Raw genomic sequence first — 14747 nt, forward strand, 5'->3', positions numbered from 1 at the left:
CGTTGGTTTCTCCACCTGTAATCAGCATGGGAAAACACAAAAAGACCGCAGCTCTTACCTGCAGGTCCAGGTTTAAATTGTCGCTACGGGGGAACGTCGTTCCACCCCGTCTCCTGCCGTTTTCGACTTGTCAAAAAGTCGACGACCCCATTTGAATAGTCTCCCGCCCGGCCGTGGTGTTTTGGCCGGCGCGGGACCAAAAGTCGGCACAGCTGTTCCCTTACGGGGCTTGTGCCTTCAGCTGCTGCTGGCTCCCGCAACTTTGCGGTCCTCCCCAGCCAGCTTCACTCGCAGCACTTGTGGACACTATTTTGTCCAGCTTCCCCCCCCCCCCCGTGTAAAAACAGCGCGGGGACAAAAACTACCGCAGAGTAAATCACTTACCTGCAGGTCGCGGTTTCAAACTTACCGCTGCGGGGGAACGCTCCACCCCGCCTGTCGTTTCGCAAGCGTGAAAGCGATATGACACGCATGCGTCGTGGCGAGCTTCTTCACGTAGTCACTCACGTGACTCCGAAGTAAAATATGATTTGGTGTAAGTGCTTCCAGGTCATTCGGATCATTAGAACTCTTGGTAATGGGTCGATCATTTAAAATTGCTTCAACCTCACAGAATAAAGTTTATAATCCTTCATCGTCCAGAACTTGTTGTTTATGAACAGAGCGTAGCACATTTCGAACCATGCGGATCAACCGATCCCAAACACCACCATGATGAGATCCCGCAGGAGGATTAAAGTTCCATTCTATCCCATCCTTGTGCATAACACTCTGAATTTTCTTCTGATTTAAGCCTTTAAGTGCTTCTCTCAATTCCCTTTCCGCTCCAACAAAATTCGTACCGTTATCTGATCTCAGTGATGAAATTTGACCTCGTCGACAGATAAATCTCCATAATATGTGAATACAGGAGTCTGTGTCAAGTGTAGATGCAACTTCAAGATGTACTGCTCTGCTTGCCATGCAAGTGAAGTTTACACCATACCTTTTCACAAGACTTCGTCCTCTCTTAACCTCAATAGGACCAAAGTAATCTACTCCCACATCTGTAAGTAACAGTCTGTAGCAGTCTTTCCAGGTGAGGCAAAGGTTCACCTGCACCTCCTCCAACCTCATCTATTGCATCCGCTACTCTAGGTGTCAACTGCTCTACATCGGTGAGAACAAGCGCAGGCTTGTCGATTGCTTCGCTCAACACTCTGCTCAGTTCGCACTGACCCACCGGATCTCCTGGTGGCCCAGCACTTCAACTCCCCCTCCCATTCCAAATCCAACCTTTCTGTCCTGGGCCTCCTCCATGGCCAGAGTGAGTACCACCACAAATTGGAGAAGCAGCACCTCATATTTTGCTTGGGTAGTTTACACCCCAGCGGGATAAACATTGACTTCTCCAATTTCAGGTAGTCTTTGCTTTCTCCCTCCTTCCCCTCCCCTTTCCAGCTCTCGCACAGCCTACTGTCTCCACCTCTTCCTTTCTTCTTCCCGCCCCCCCCCCCACCCCCGCATCAGCCTGAAGAAGGGTCTCGACCCGAAACGTCACCTATTCCTTCGCTCCATAGATGCTGCCTCACCCGCTGAGTTTCTTCAGCATTTTCGTCCACCCACATCTGTAAATGGAGGTTTATCAGGTAAAATCCTCTCCAGAGATAAGTCCGCCATTTTCTGTTCTCCAACGTTTCCACGCTGTCGTCTACATACAGTACAATTTTTAAATTATCTTTCTTGCAGCAGTTAGCTTTTGATAATCCAATATTTCTTAAGAAGTTGCGACAGCATGTGATTTCTTCCCCCATGTCCGATTCGTTCATGAACATGTCGTAACAGTGATGTTGAAATATTAAGATCCTTCGAGAGAATAATAGGATGCTTAGCCTCTTCATGCATTACCAGTCTATTCAGGCGTCCGCCAACTCTCGGAAGTCCTCCTTCTAATACCGAATCCAGTTTATACAATCTTTTGACACCATGTACTCCAACTTCTAATTTCAATATTTCTTCTTTGTATTTTTGTCTGACAGAAAGAAATAATCGCGTTTTCTGCTCCGAGAAGATCATCAAGATGTAAACCCTGTGCGTGGTATGATGCCTTAAAAACCTTTATTTATTTATCTATTTATTTATTTCTCTATTTATTCATTTATTTATCTATTTATTTATTCATCAATTTATTTATTTATTTATTTATTTATTTATTTATTTATTCTTAAAACTTTTTTATTAGAAATAGACATATTATAAAGTATAGTTACATATTATAGTAAAAAAACTTTTCATATACATCAGTCATACATTATTAACATTTTCAATTGTCGATTACTTCTGCTTCTAGTGTTTTTTTAATATAGAAAAAGAGAGAAAGAGAGAATAAATAGTTACAAATATCAAAAAAACAGAAAAGGTGGAATGGATTACTTATAATACATCATTGGAGATAGGTTCGTAGATTATAAAGTATGACTTTTCATCTAATCCTGAGTTCAAGTTTCAGTTGGGTTTTCGTGCTGGGCCAATCTATCCCGTCAGATAATTAATGAATGGAGCCCATATTTTATCAAAAAGTTCTTGTTTGTCCATTAAGACAAGTCTAATTCTTTCTAGGTATAGGGTCTCCGACATTTCCACAATCCACATTTTAATTGTGGGGGTTATAGGGCCTTTCCAAAATTTTAATATTAATTTTTTCCCGGTTATTATACTGTAGTCGAGGAAATTTCTTTGGCTTGTTGTGAGTGTTAAACTTTGTTCTGATATTCCAAGTATTATTAATTTTGAGTTTGGATCCAGTTTTGTATTAATAACTTCTGAAATTATTTCAAAAATATCAGTCCAGAAATGTTTAATTTTTATACAATTTGCAAACGTATGTGTTAAATTAGCCTCTAGATGTAGACATTTATCACAAATAGGAGAGATTTGTGGGAAGATTATATTTAGTTTTATTTTATAGTGTAATCTATGTAAGACTTTAAATTGTATTAAAGCATGTCTGGCATTTAACAAACATTGATGTATATGTTGTAAACATTCGTCCCAAATATCTTTCGTTATAGGATGACCTAATTCATTTTCCCATGTGTGTCTATATGGTTCCGTCAGTGGTACCTCGTTGTTTAGGAGGGTGTTATAAATATAAGCTATTAATTTTTCAGTGTTAGGATGCTTGTTCAAGCATTCATCAAGGATTTCTGGTTCCCTAGTCCTGTAGACTTGTGTATTAGATTTAACACAATCTCTAATTTGTAGATATCTGAAGAAATTATTTGAGTGCAGTCCATGATTCTGTTGTAACTCTTGAAATGAAAGAAAAGTGCCTTTCCCATAAAGATGTCCAATCTTTTTAATTCCATAATTATTCCATTGTGTGAAACCCTTATCCAAAAAGGATGGCTTGAATAAAGGATTATTTACAATGGGAAGGCATAGTGGTATATTATTCAATTTTAAAACTTTTTTTAATTGTTTCCAAATTTGTATTCCACTATGTATTATGGGGTTTTCCTTATAGGTTTTTTTGTGCAGTTTTGTGGGAGCAAATATGATCGGACCAATTTCAAAAGGTAAACAGTCTTCCTTTTCCATCCTTAACCAATCTGGTTGTTGAATCATTTCTTCCAGCCAGAAAATCATGTTTTTAATATGGACTGCCCAGAAATAAAACAAGAAATTTGGCAAAGTCAAACCTCCATTTATCTTTGACTTACATAAATGTTTTTTACTTATTCTATGATTCTTATAATCCCAGATAAAACTTGTAACAATGGAGTCGACTTTTTTGAAAAATGTTTTTGGGTGGGATATATATCGGGATTAATTGAAATAGGTACAGTAGTTGCGGTAAGAAGATCATTTTTATAGCATTAATTCTACCAAGCATTGAAATGGGAAGTGTTTTCCAGTATTGAATATTCTTGTGTAGTTTATTCAGTAAGGGTGGAAAATTTTGTTTAAATAAAGAGGTATATGTCTTATAGTTACATAGATTCCTAAGTATTTAAATTTATCTTTAACTATTTTAAAAGGGGATTGTTGTAATGTATGTAAATTGAGTTTTGTTATTGGCATGATTTCACTTTTATTCCAATTAATTCTATATCCTGAAAACTGACCGAATTGAGTTATTAAATTTAATAGATTTGGAATACTAGTTTCTAACTTTCTAATATATATTAGTACATCATCTGCATATAAGGAAATTCTATTCCTTGTGTCTCTAGTGTTGTATCCGTATATTCCTGTATGGGTTCTAATGCTTTCTGCTAAGGGTTTGATTGCAAGAGCAAATAATTGTGGGGATAGTGAACATCCTTGTCTACAACCTCTAGAGAGATTAAATTTAGTTAATAATAATAATAATAAATTTCATATATGGGTGCCTTTCAAGAGTCTCAAGGACACCTTACAAAAATTTAGCAGGTAGAGGAAAAACATGTAAGGGGAATGAAATAAATAGTAGAGACATGACTAGTACACAAAGTAAAGACAGAATACAATTCAAAACACAATATGAGGCAATTAATGCACAGATGAAAAGGGAGGGGGACGTGGGGCTAAGGATAGGCAGAGGTGAAGAGATGGGTCTTGAGGCGGGACTGGAAGATGGTGAGGGACACGGAATTGCGGATCAGTTGGGGGAGGGAGTTCCAGAGCCTGGGAGCTGCCCTGGAGAAGGCTCTGTCCCCAAAACTGCGGAGGTTGGACTTGTGGATGGAGAGGAGACCGGCTGATGTGGATCTGAGGGACCGTGAGGGTTGGTAGGGGGAGAGGAGGTCAGTGAGATATGGGGGGGCCAGATGGTGGAGGGCTTTGTAGGTGAGGATCAGGATTTTGTAGGTGATCCGGTGGGAGATGGGAAGCCAGTGAAGTTGTTTGAGGACTGGAGTGATGTGATGCCAGGATTTGGTGTGGGTGATGAGTCGGGCGGCTGCATTCTGGACCAGTTGGAGTCGGTTGATGTAGGTGGAGCTGATGCCAAGGAGACGTGAGTTGCAATAGTCCAGTCGGGAGGAGATGAAGGCATGGATGAGTCTTTCAGCAGCGGGAGGTGTGAGAGAGGGTCTGAGTTTGGCGATGTTGCGGAGATGAAAGAAGGAGGTTTTAATGACATGGCTGATGTGAGGCTCAAGGGAGAGGGTGGAATCAAAGATCACGCCAAGGTTGTGGGCCTTGGGAGATGGGGAGACAGTGGTGCCGTCGATGGTGAGAGTGGGGTTATTGATTTTGCTGAGTGTGGCTTTGGAGCCTATGAGGAGGAATTCTGTCTTATCGCTGTTGAGTTTGAGGAAGTTATGTTGCATCCAGGTTTTTATAGCTGACAAACAGGAGTTGATATGGGAGAGGGGGGGGGGGGGGGGGGGGTTTGTGGGGGGATTTGGTGCCGAGGTAGATCTGGGTGTCATCGGCGTAACAGTGGAAGTCCAGGTTGAAGTGGCGGAGTATCTGACCAAGGGGGAGGATGTAGATGATGAAGAGGAGGGGGACCGAGTACGGAGCCTTGGGGAACGCCTTGAGTGACTGTGGCTGTAGCAGAGGTGTGGTTGTGGAGAGAGATGAAGTGGGATCTGTTGGAAAGGTAGGAACGGAGCCAGCTGAGTGCAGAGCCTTCAATGCCGAGGTCTTTGAGTCTGGTGAGCAGGATGTTATGGTTCACTGTATCGAAGGCTGCGCTCAGGTCGAGGAGGATGAGGATGTTGAGGGAACCAGTGTCAGCAAGGTGAGGAAGTCCTTGAGGACTTTGAGGAGAGCAGTTTCTGTGCTATGGAGGGGGCGAAAGCCAGATTGGAGGGGTTCAAGTAGGTTATACGCAAGGAGGTGGGAATGAAGTTGCGACGCAACGATAGGCTCCAGGGTTTTTGAAAGAAAGGGGAGGTTTGAGTGGGCGGTAGTTAATGAGAGAGGAGGGATCAAGACCAGGTTTCTTTAAGATTGGTGTGACAGCAGCAGTTTTGAAAGCGGAGGGGACAATTCCTTGGGACAATGAGGAGTTGAAGAGATTAGTGAGGTAGGGGCAGAGAACGGGGAGGCAGGACTTCAGCAGGGGAGTGGGGAGAGGGTCGAGGGAGCAGGTAGTTGGTTTGGAAGAGCTGTTGAGTTTGGAGATTTCAATAGAGGTGACCAGGTCAAACTGGGAGAGGAAGCAGTGTGGAGGAGGGGTAAGGAGGTCAGTGGAGATGTTGAAAGGAGGGGCCTTGGCAGGTGGTGGAGTAGATGCTGGGGAGTCGGGTACAGGGGATAAAGATTGATAGATGGTGCTGATTTTATCAGCGAAAAAGTGGAGGAATGAGTTGCAGAGATCCGGAGTAGAGGTAGGGAGAGTGTTTGCTCAAGGTTTGAGGAGGTTGCCCACTGTGGAGAAGAGGGTTCTGTGGTTTAGGCAGGGATCAGTGAATATGGAGGAGAGGTAGGTACATTTTGCAGCAATGAGGGCATCTTTGTAATCAGTGAGGTGGAGTTTGTAAGCTTCAAGGTGGACTGTGAGAGATGAATTTCTTTGTGAGTCGTTCAAGTCGGCGACCAGTCTGTTTCAGTTTACGAAGTGCAGGTGTGTACCAGGGCTAAGATGTGTTGAAAGTTACGGTTCTTGTTTTGAGGGGGGCCATAGTGTTAAGGGAGGTAGACAAGGTGGAGTTGAGATGGTTTGTGAGATCATCAGGTGAGATGGGGGCTGAGTCCAGGGGTAGAGTGGTGGAGAGGAGGTCAGAGAGATGGAGGGGATCAATGGATTTTAGATTACGGAAGGTGATTTCTCGGAGGAAGCGGGGGCGAGGTGTCGGAGAAGGGATGGTGAACCGTATAAGCTTATGATCAGAGAGGGGGAAGAGGCATGGATGGAGGTCGAGTACCGGTTGATTTGTGGAGCAGACCAGGTCAAGGATGTGATCTTTGTCATGGGTGGGAAAGGTGACGTGCTGAGTGAGAGAGAAGTTGTCAAGTAAAAAGGCGAATTCAGATGTGAGCTTGCAGGTGGGGGAGTCCATATGAATATTTAAGTCACCAAGTAGCAGCAGACGTGGGGAGAGGGATAAGGCAAGTGTCAGGAGTTCAGTGAAGTCAGATAGGAAGGAGGGGTTTGGTTTAGGTGGCCGGTAAATGAGGATGACTGTCATGGAGGAAAGGGTTTTGAAGGCGAGGAATTCAAATGATGCTACTGGGGGGAAGGTGAGTTCAGTGATCCGAAAATTCTGGTTGAAAATAACAGCGAGGCCACCTCCATGGCGGGAGGGGCGGGGTTTGGAGATGTAATTAAATCCAGGTGGGGATGCTTGATTGAGGGAGAAGAAGACATTGGGTTGTTGCCAGGTCTCAGTGAGCTGAAGGAAGTCCAGAGTGTTGTCAAGGATTAGTTCATGGAGGGCAAGGGCTTTGTTGTTGAGCGACCTGGTGTGGAGGAGGGAAAAGTTGGCATTATGAGAGGGTGGAGCGTGGTAGTGAGCACATGGATGGAATGGAATGTCCATGGTTGAAGTAAACAAGCTTGCGCCGAGAGCCTCTGTGGATGAAACGGGGTCGACGTAGAAGTTTAAGCTGTTTAATGACTTGGATGCAGGATGGGATGTGGTTGTTGAAGAAACCAGTCATTTGTAGAGTAGAATATTTGAGCATGATGGTGAGGGTGCAGAGAGGTGTCCAGCGGTGCAGGTGCAGGTGGAGAGAGTATCCAGCGGTGAGGGAGCAGAGAGGTTGTCCAGCAGAGCGGGTGCAGTGAGGTGTCGAGCAGTGAGGTTGCAAAGAGGTTGACCAGCAGTGCAGATGCAGCGAGGTGTCCAGCATTGAGGGAGCAGATAGGTTGTCGAGCAGAGCAGGTGTAGAGGTAGTCCAGCGATGAGGGTGCAGAGAGTAACCGGCAGTGCAGCTGCAGAGAGGTTGTCCAGCAGTGCAGCTGCAGAGAGGTTGTCCAGCAGTGCAGGTGTAGAGAGGTTGTCCAGCGGTGCAGGTGTAGAGAGGTTGTCCAGCGGTGCGGGTGCAGAGAGTATCCAGCAGTGCAGGTGCAGATAGGTTGTCCAGCAGTGCAGGTGTAGAGAGGTTGTCCAGCGATGAGGGTGCAGAGTGTATCCAGCAGTGCAGGTGTAGAGAGGTTGTCCAGCGGTGTGGGTGCAGAGAGGTTGTCCAGCGGTGCGGGTGCAGAGAGGATCCAGCTCCCTCACTGGTGCAGGGAGGTGTCCAGCGTCAATGATGCACAGGCACAGGAGGTGCCCAGCATCCAGCATCGATGGTGCACAGGCACAGGAGGGAACAGACAGGCAGGGAACAGACAGGCAGGTAGGTAACAGGTAACAGGTAGGTAACAGACGGGGGGGGGGGGGGGGGGACAACGGGCGGAGAAGCGGCGAACAGTCGACGCCAGCGTCCTCTCCGGGCAGCGTGCAGGGATTCTAGCGGTTCTGGCGGCTAGCAGCTAGCAATATAGGCCACAGGGGGATGATCGTTCAACGGCCGAAAACGGCCAAAAAACACCGCAGACCACCGCAACCGGAGCGACCCTCCAGTGGTCCCACGTCAGGTGGTAGGTCAAGACATCGTCCGGGATGGAAATAAACCGCAGTCGGCAATTGAAGCAGTTGAAGCCGATCCGCGGTAAGGGACCGTTGTTAATTTGAATCTCCCGCCGCCGCCATTTTTTTTCCCGATTGATAACATAGTTGATAACATTTGGTTTGTTAATATTCTAGCTGTTGGATTAAAGTATAACAATTTAACTCATGTACAGTACTTCGCTCCCAATTGAAATTTTTCCATCACTGAAAATAAATATGGCCATTCTACCTGGTCAAATGCTTTTTCAGCATCTAACGAAATAATTGCTAGATCTGCATTAGGAATTCTATTGGAGTATATAATATTGAATAGTCTTCTCAGATTATAAAATGAATAACGTTTTGGAATAAAACCTGTTTGGTCGGGGTGTATTAATTTGTTAATCACTAAGCTCAATCTATGAGATAGAATTTTAGTTAATACTAGACTAAGTGGGACCCGTTGGGTCCCAGCATCACACAGTAGGGCTGGTCATCCAACGCAATATTCCACCTCTCCACCAATTCTAATATTGGTGGCCAGTTGGGGTGGGGGGGCTTTCTGGAGCGCTAGTATGGGTGTTGTGGGCTGAAGGGACTGGTTTCCAGAGGGCTAGTATGTAAATTGTGCACCAAATGGATTCTTGGGCTGGCGTCTCAGTCAATCAAGCCTGTTGTGCTGGCAACTCACTCACTCACGGCTGGTGGGCTGGTAGTTGACTCGCGGCTAATCCTTGAAACTCTATTTCAAGCTGGGTATAAGGCCACCAAATTCAAGTGCAGTTTCTTACCACTTCTAGCAGGGTGCAAGGCCACCAAATTCAAGTGCAGTTTCATACCATTTGATGTAGGGTGCAAAGCCACTAAAGACAGCAAGTCGTGACCTCTCCCTCCTTCATCTTGCAGAGACTGAGCCACACCCACATTTCCGGGTTTTATAACCCCTCCCCCCCCACCGGAAAAGGTGTGGTTTTCATGGAGTGATTGACAGGAGATTCTCAACATTTAAAAAAAAACTAATAACACTTTTATTTTTCATTGATGGGAAGAATTCTCTGCACCTGCTCAGTGGAGGGGGACTGAGTAAGATGGCCAAAAAAATCACAGCCGTAAGTGGCAGCGTTTTATATAAAATCAATATACAGTGCAATCAGGAAGTAAGTGCATTTACATGTGCCTTTCAACTTCAAGGCAATGCACCCACGCCCCCATTTGCAGTAAGTAGTGCCTTTCAACTTCAAACCAAAGCTCTCAAGCCACAACTTGCAGTAAGTAGTGCCTTTCACCTTCATGCCACCATTTGCAGTAAGTAATGCCTTTCAACTTCATGCTACCATTTGCAGTAAGTAATGCCTTTCAACTTAATGCCAAAGCACCCAAGTTACAATTTGCAGTAAGTAGTGCCTTTCAACCTCATGCCACCATTTGCAGTAAGTGGTGTCTTTCAACTTCAAGCCACACCCAAGCCATCATTTGCAGGAAGTAGTGCCTTTCAACTTCAAGCCAAAGAAACCAAGCCACCATTTGCAGTAAGTAGTGCCTTTCAACTTCAGGCCACAATTTGCAGTAAGTTGTGCCTTTCAACTTCAAGCCAATGCACCCACGCCCCCCATTTGCAGTAAGTAGTGCCTTTCAACTTCAAGCCAAAGCAACCAAGCCACCATTTGCAGTAAGTAGTGCCTTTCAACTTCAAGCCACAATTTGCAGTAAGTTGTGCCTTTCAACTTCAAGCCAATGCACCCACGCCCCCCATTTGCAGTAAGTAGTGCCTTTCAACTTCAAGCCACACCCAAGCCATCTTTTGCAGTAAGTAGTGCCTTATAACTTCATGCCACCACTTGCAGTAAGTGGTGTCTTTCAACTTCAAGCCACATCCAAGCCACCATTTGCAGTAAGTGGTGTCTTTCAACTTCAAGCCACACCCATGCCACCATTTGCAGTAAGTGCTGTCTTTCAACTTCAAGCCACACCCAAGTCACCATTTGCAGTAAGTGGTGTCTTTCAACTTCAAGCCACCATTTGCAGTAAGTGGTGTCTTTCAACTTCAAGCCACACCCAAGCCACTATTTGCAGTAAGTAGTGCCTTTCAACTTCAAGCCAAAGCAACCAAGCCACCATTTGCAGTAATAGTGCCTTTCAACCTACAAGCCAAATCTCCCAAGCCACCACTTGCAGTAAGTAGTGCCTTTCAACTTCATGCCACCATTTGCAGTAAGTGGTGTCTTTCAACTTCAAGCCACACCCAAGCCACCATTTGCAGTAAGTGGTGTCTTTCAACTTCAAGCCACCATTTGCAGTAAGTTGTGTCCTTCAACTTCAAGCCACACCCAAGCCACCATTTGCAGTAAGTAGTGCCTTTCAACTTCAAGCCAAAGCAACCAAGCCACCATTTGCAGCAATAGTGCCTTTCAACTTCATGCCACCATTTGCAGTAAGTAGTGCCTTTCAATTTGAAGACACACCCAAGCCAAGCCAACCAGGGGAGGTGGGGCGCTTTCTGGAGTGCTAGTATGAAATATTTTAGAACCAATAGACATTTTGTTTGCAAGCTTTAGAACCAATAGACATTTTTTGCAAGCTTTAGAAGCAATAGACATTTTTTTTCAAGCTTTAGAACCAATAGACACTTTTTTTGCAAGCTTTAGAACCAATAGACACTTTTTTTGCAAGCTTTAGAACCAATAGAGACATTTTTTGCAAGCTTTAGAACCAATAGAGACACTTTTTGTAAGCTTTAGAACCAATAGACACTTTTTTTGCAAGCTTTAGAACCAATAGACATTTTTTGCAAGCTTTAGAACCAATAGGGACACTTTTTGCAAGCTTTAGATAGACATTTTTGAAAGCTTTAGAACCAATAGACTTTTTTTGCAAGCTTTAGAACCAATAGACACATTCTGCAAGCATTTTAGATCCACTAAGGGCACTTACATTTGAGTTGACATGTGTTCAGTGTTATTCACAGCTCAGAGAAACGTCACCCTCTGCCTTCCTCCAGCTTGCAGACACTGATTGAGGCACACCACTTCCTGGTTTTATAGTCCCTCCCCCCGCCGCCAGCGGGGGCAGCAGAGAGAATGGGGAATGTTGTAAAAACATTAATATCTCTGTCATATTTCATCGACGGGAAAAATCCTTGGCACATGCGGAAGAGGGGGGCTCTGAGCGAGGTGGCCAAAAATGACGGCCGTAGGTGGCGGCGTTCTCTCGGAAATCGCAGCACAGATCGCCAAAAGCGGTCAAGAACAGAGTTTTATTAATATAGATAGATAGAAGATAGATAGATGTGTGTGTGTGTGTGTGTGTGTGTGTGTGTGTGTGTGTGTGTGTGTGTGTGTGTGTGTGTGTGTGTGTATATATATATATATATTAATTGGTATATGGTCACACTGATCAAGTCAAGTCAAGTCACTTTTATTTACATAGCACATTTAAAAACCATCTCTCGTTGGTCAAAGTGTTTTACATTGGTGGAGGTACTAATGTTATACAACAGTGGTCAGTTCTGTTCTGTATTTATTTATGCCTACTTTTTTTTCTTTTCTTTTTCCCCTGTTGTGCTGAAGCAAAGCGAGAATTTCACTGTCCTATCTGGGACACATGACAATAAACTCTCTTAAATCTTGAATCTTACATATGCAGGGAATGGAGGGATACAGATTATGGTATAGAGGTGATCTTATTGAGGCGGTCTATCCTTTAGAAAGGGCAATTAACCTACAAATCTGCACGTCTTTGGGATGTGGGAGGAATCCAGAGCACCTGGAGAAAACCCACACGGTCACAGGGAGAACATGCAAACTCCACACAGACAGCACCCGAGGTCCGGATCGAACCGGGTTCTCTGGCGTTGTGAGGCAGCGGCTCTACCAGCTGTGCCACTGTGCTGCCTGTAGTTGCTCCAGCACCTGCAATTCCTTGTTTCCACATTTAATAGACATGTGGGCAGGTACATGAGTAGGTGAAGTTGGGTAGGATATGGCCTAAATACGGCAAGTATTTATGGACTGGTGTAGATTTTGGGCAACATGGGCAAGTTGGGCCAAAGGGCCTGTCTCTGTGCTGTCTGACTAACTTCATAACGTGTCTCTAAATTGCCCACCTGTCCTTCCTCACTGCGATCAATACTTTAGTTTCGTTTAGCGATACAGAGTAGAAACAGACTCTTCGGCCCATCGAGTCTGCCCTGCAGACTAAAGGGCCTGTTCCACTTTCACGACCTTTTTTACTCGTGGACATTTTTCATCAGGCTAGAAAAACGCCCCGACCTACTTGATGCCACGAGTACCTACGACTAGGATCACAACCTACCTACGACCTCCTACGACCTTGTGACGCAGGGGCAAACTCGGCGGAGGTCGTGAATTAGGTCGTGAAAGTGGGACAGGCCCTTAAGCGACAATTTGCAATTTTACCAAAGCCATGTAACCTACAAACACGCACGTCTTTGGAGCGTTGGAGGAAACCGGAGCACCGGGAGAAAACCCACGCAGGTCACGGGGAGAACGTACAAACTCCATACTTTGAAACATAGAAAATAGGTGCAGAAGTTGGCCATTCGGCCCATCCAGTGAGCAACGCCATTCACTATGATCATGGCTGCTCATCCAAAATCAGTACCCCATTCCTGCTTTCGCCCCATATCCCTTGATTCCATTAGCCCAAACTCTATCTTGAAAATATCCAGTGAATTGGCCCCCACTGCCTCTGTGGCAGAGAATTCCACACATTCACAACTCTCTGGGTGAAAAAGGTTTTCCTCATCTCAGTCCTAAATGGCCGACCCCTTATTCCCCGTAAACATAGAAACATAGAAAATAGGTGCAGGAGGAGGCCATTCAGCCCTTCGAGCCGGCACTGCCATTCATTGTGATCATGGCTGATCATCCCCTATCAATAACCCGTGCCTGCCTTCTCCCCATATCCCTTGACTCCACTAGCCACCAGAGCGCCGTACAGACAGCATGCGAGGTCAGGATCGAACCCGGGTCTATGGCGCTGTGAGGCAGCAACTCTACCACTGCGCCACCGTGCCACCCACTTGGTTCACACCCAATGGATAATTTAGTTATAATATAAAAATCTGTGGCTGCCGGCTGGCTTTCTGCCTGACTTGTGGCTGCCAGCCTTTGATTCATTGTTATGCCAACACCAGACCCAGAAACGCCCAGATTTTTTCCATTTCGGTAGAGATTTCACTTTTCATTCCAAGTATCCACTCCTGATTAAATTTTGTCGTGTTTATGTACACATTTTTAATAAAATCCTTCTCCCCCCCCCCTCCCCCCCAAATAAAAAAAAAAATGCTTCTCACCCATAGAATGTTGGTGAACGTTCCATCGTGTGATGTCACAATGCCCAATGCTCACAGATGTCCAATCGGAATGGATCAATTTACATATTGTGGTGGCTCCCAAGGGTCGTGCCACCATAGTGTCGAACCCCTCGGCACAGGAGTGGTTCAGTCCGGAGGCGGCCCTTAGCCGGAGGCTTTAAAGGCAGGGGTTTGGGTGCCATCTTCCTCTCGTTTGGTCTTCCCTACAACCGGGAGGAACAGAATAAAAAGTGCCTCTCAAAACACGACTTCGTGCTTCATTCCGAGACCCGCACTACATTGGTGACCCCGACGTGATGTTCCGTCCCGCTATCAACGCCGTGTTCGAGGTGGCGCCCGGAATGGACTATTCTGCTCTGGCGGCGGCACAGCTCACGGACGATGAGGTGCCCGCCTACCGGACTGCCATCTCCGGCCTTGCCTTGAGGATGTCCCTCTCGGTCCTGGGGGAGTGACAATCCTGTGCGATGTGTCGTCCGGTCGGGGAGTTGACAATCCTGTGCGATGTGTCGTCCGGTCAGCCGCGCCCCATCGTCCCTGCCACCTGGCGCCGGAGGGTGTTCGAGGTGATCCACGGACTGGCTCACCCATCAATCCGGGCAACAACGGCACTAGTGGCCGCTCGTTTCATGTGGCACGGTCTGCGCAAGCAGGTTGGCCATTGGGCTCAGCACCTGCATTCCGTGCCAGACGGCAAATATGCTTTTGCAGCAGCCCCTCCCCCCCACCCACCCCCGCAGCCTGTGTCGAAGCGCGTCATCACGTGTGTGGGAATAGAGAAAAGAGGATTGGGGGTGAAAGGGAATGAGGAACAGATGAACTGTCCCTACCCCTCCCCCTTCCACTTTCCTCCCCACTATTTCCCCTCTCTCCCCCACCCCTCACTCCCCTGCCCCTTCTCC

This window comes from Amblyraja radiata, chromosome 4, assembly GCF_010909765.2.
Source record: "Amblyraja radiata isolate CabotCenter1 chromosome 4, sAmbRad1.1.pri, whole genome shotgun sequence".
NCBI classification, from domain to species: Eukaryota; Metazoa; Chordata; class Chondrichthyes; order Rajiformes; family Rajidae; genus Amblyraja; species Amblyraja radiata.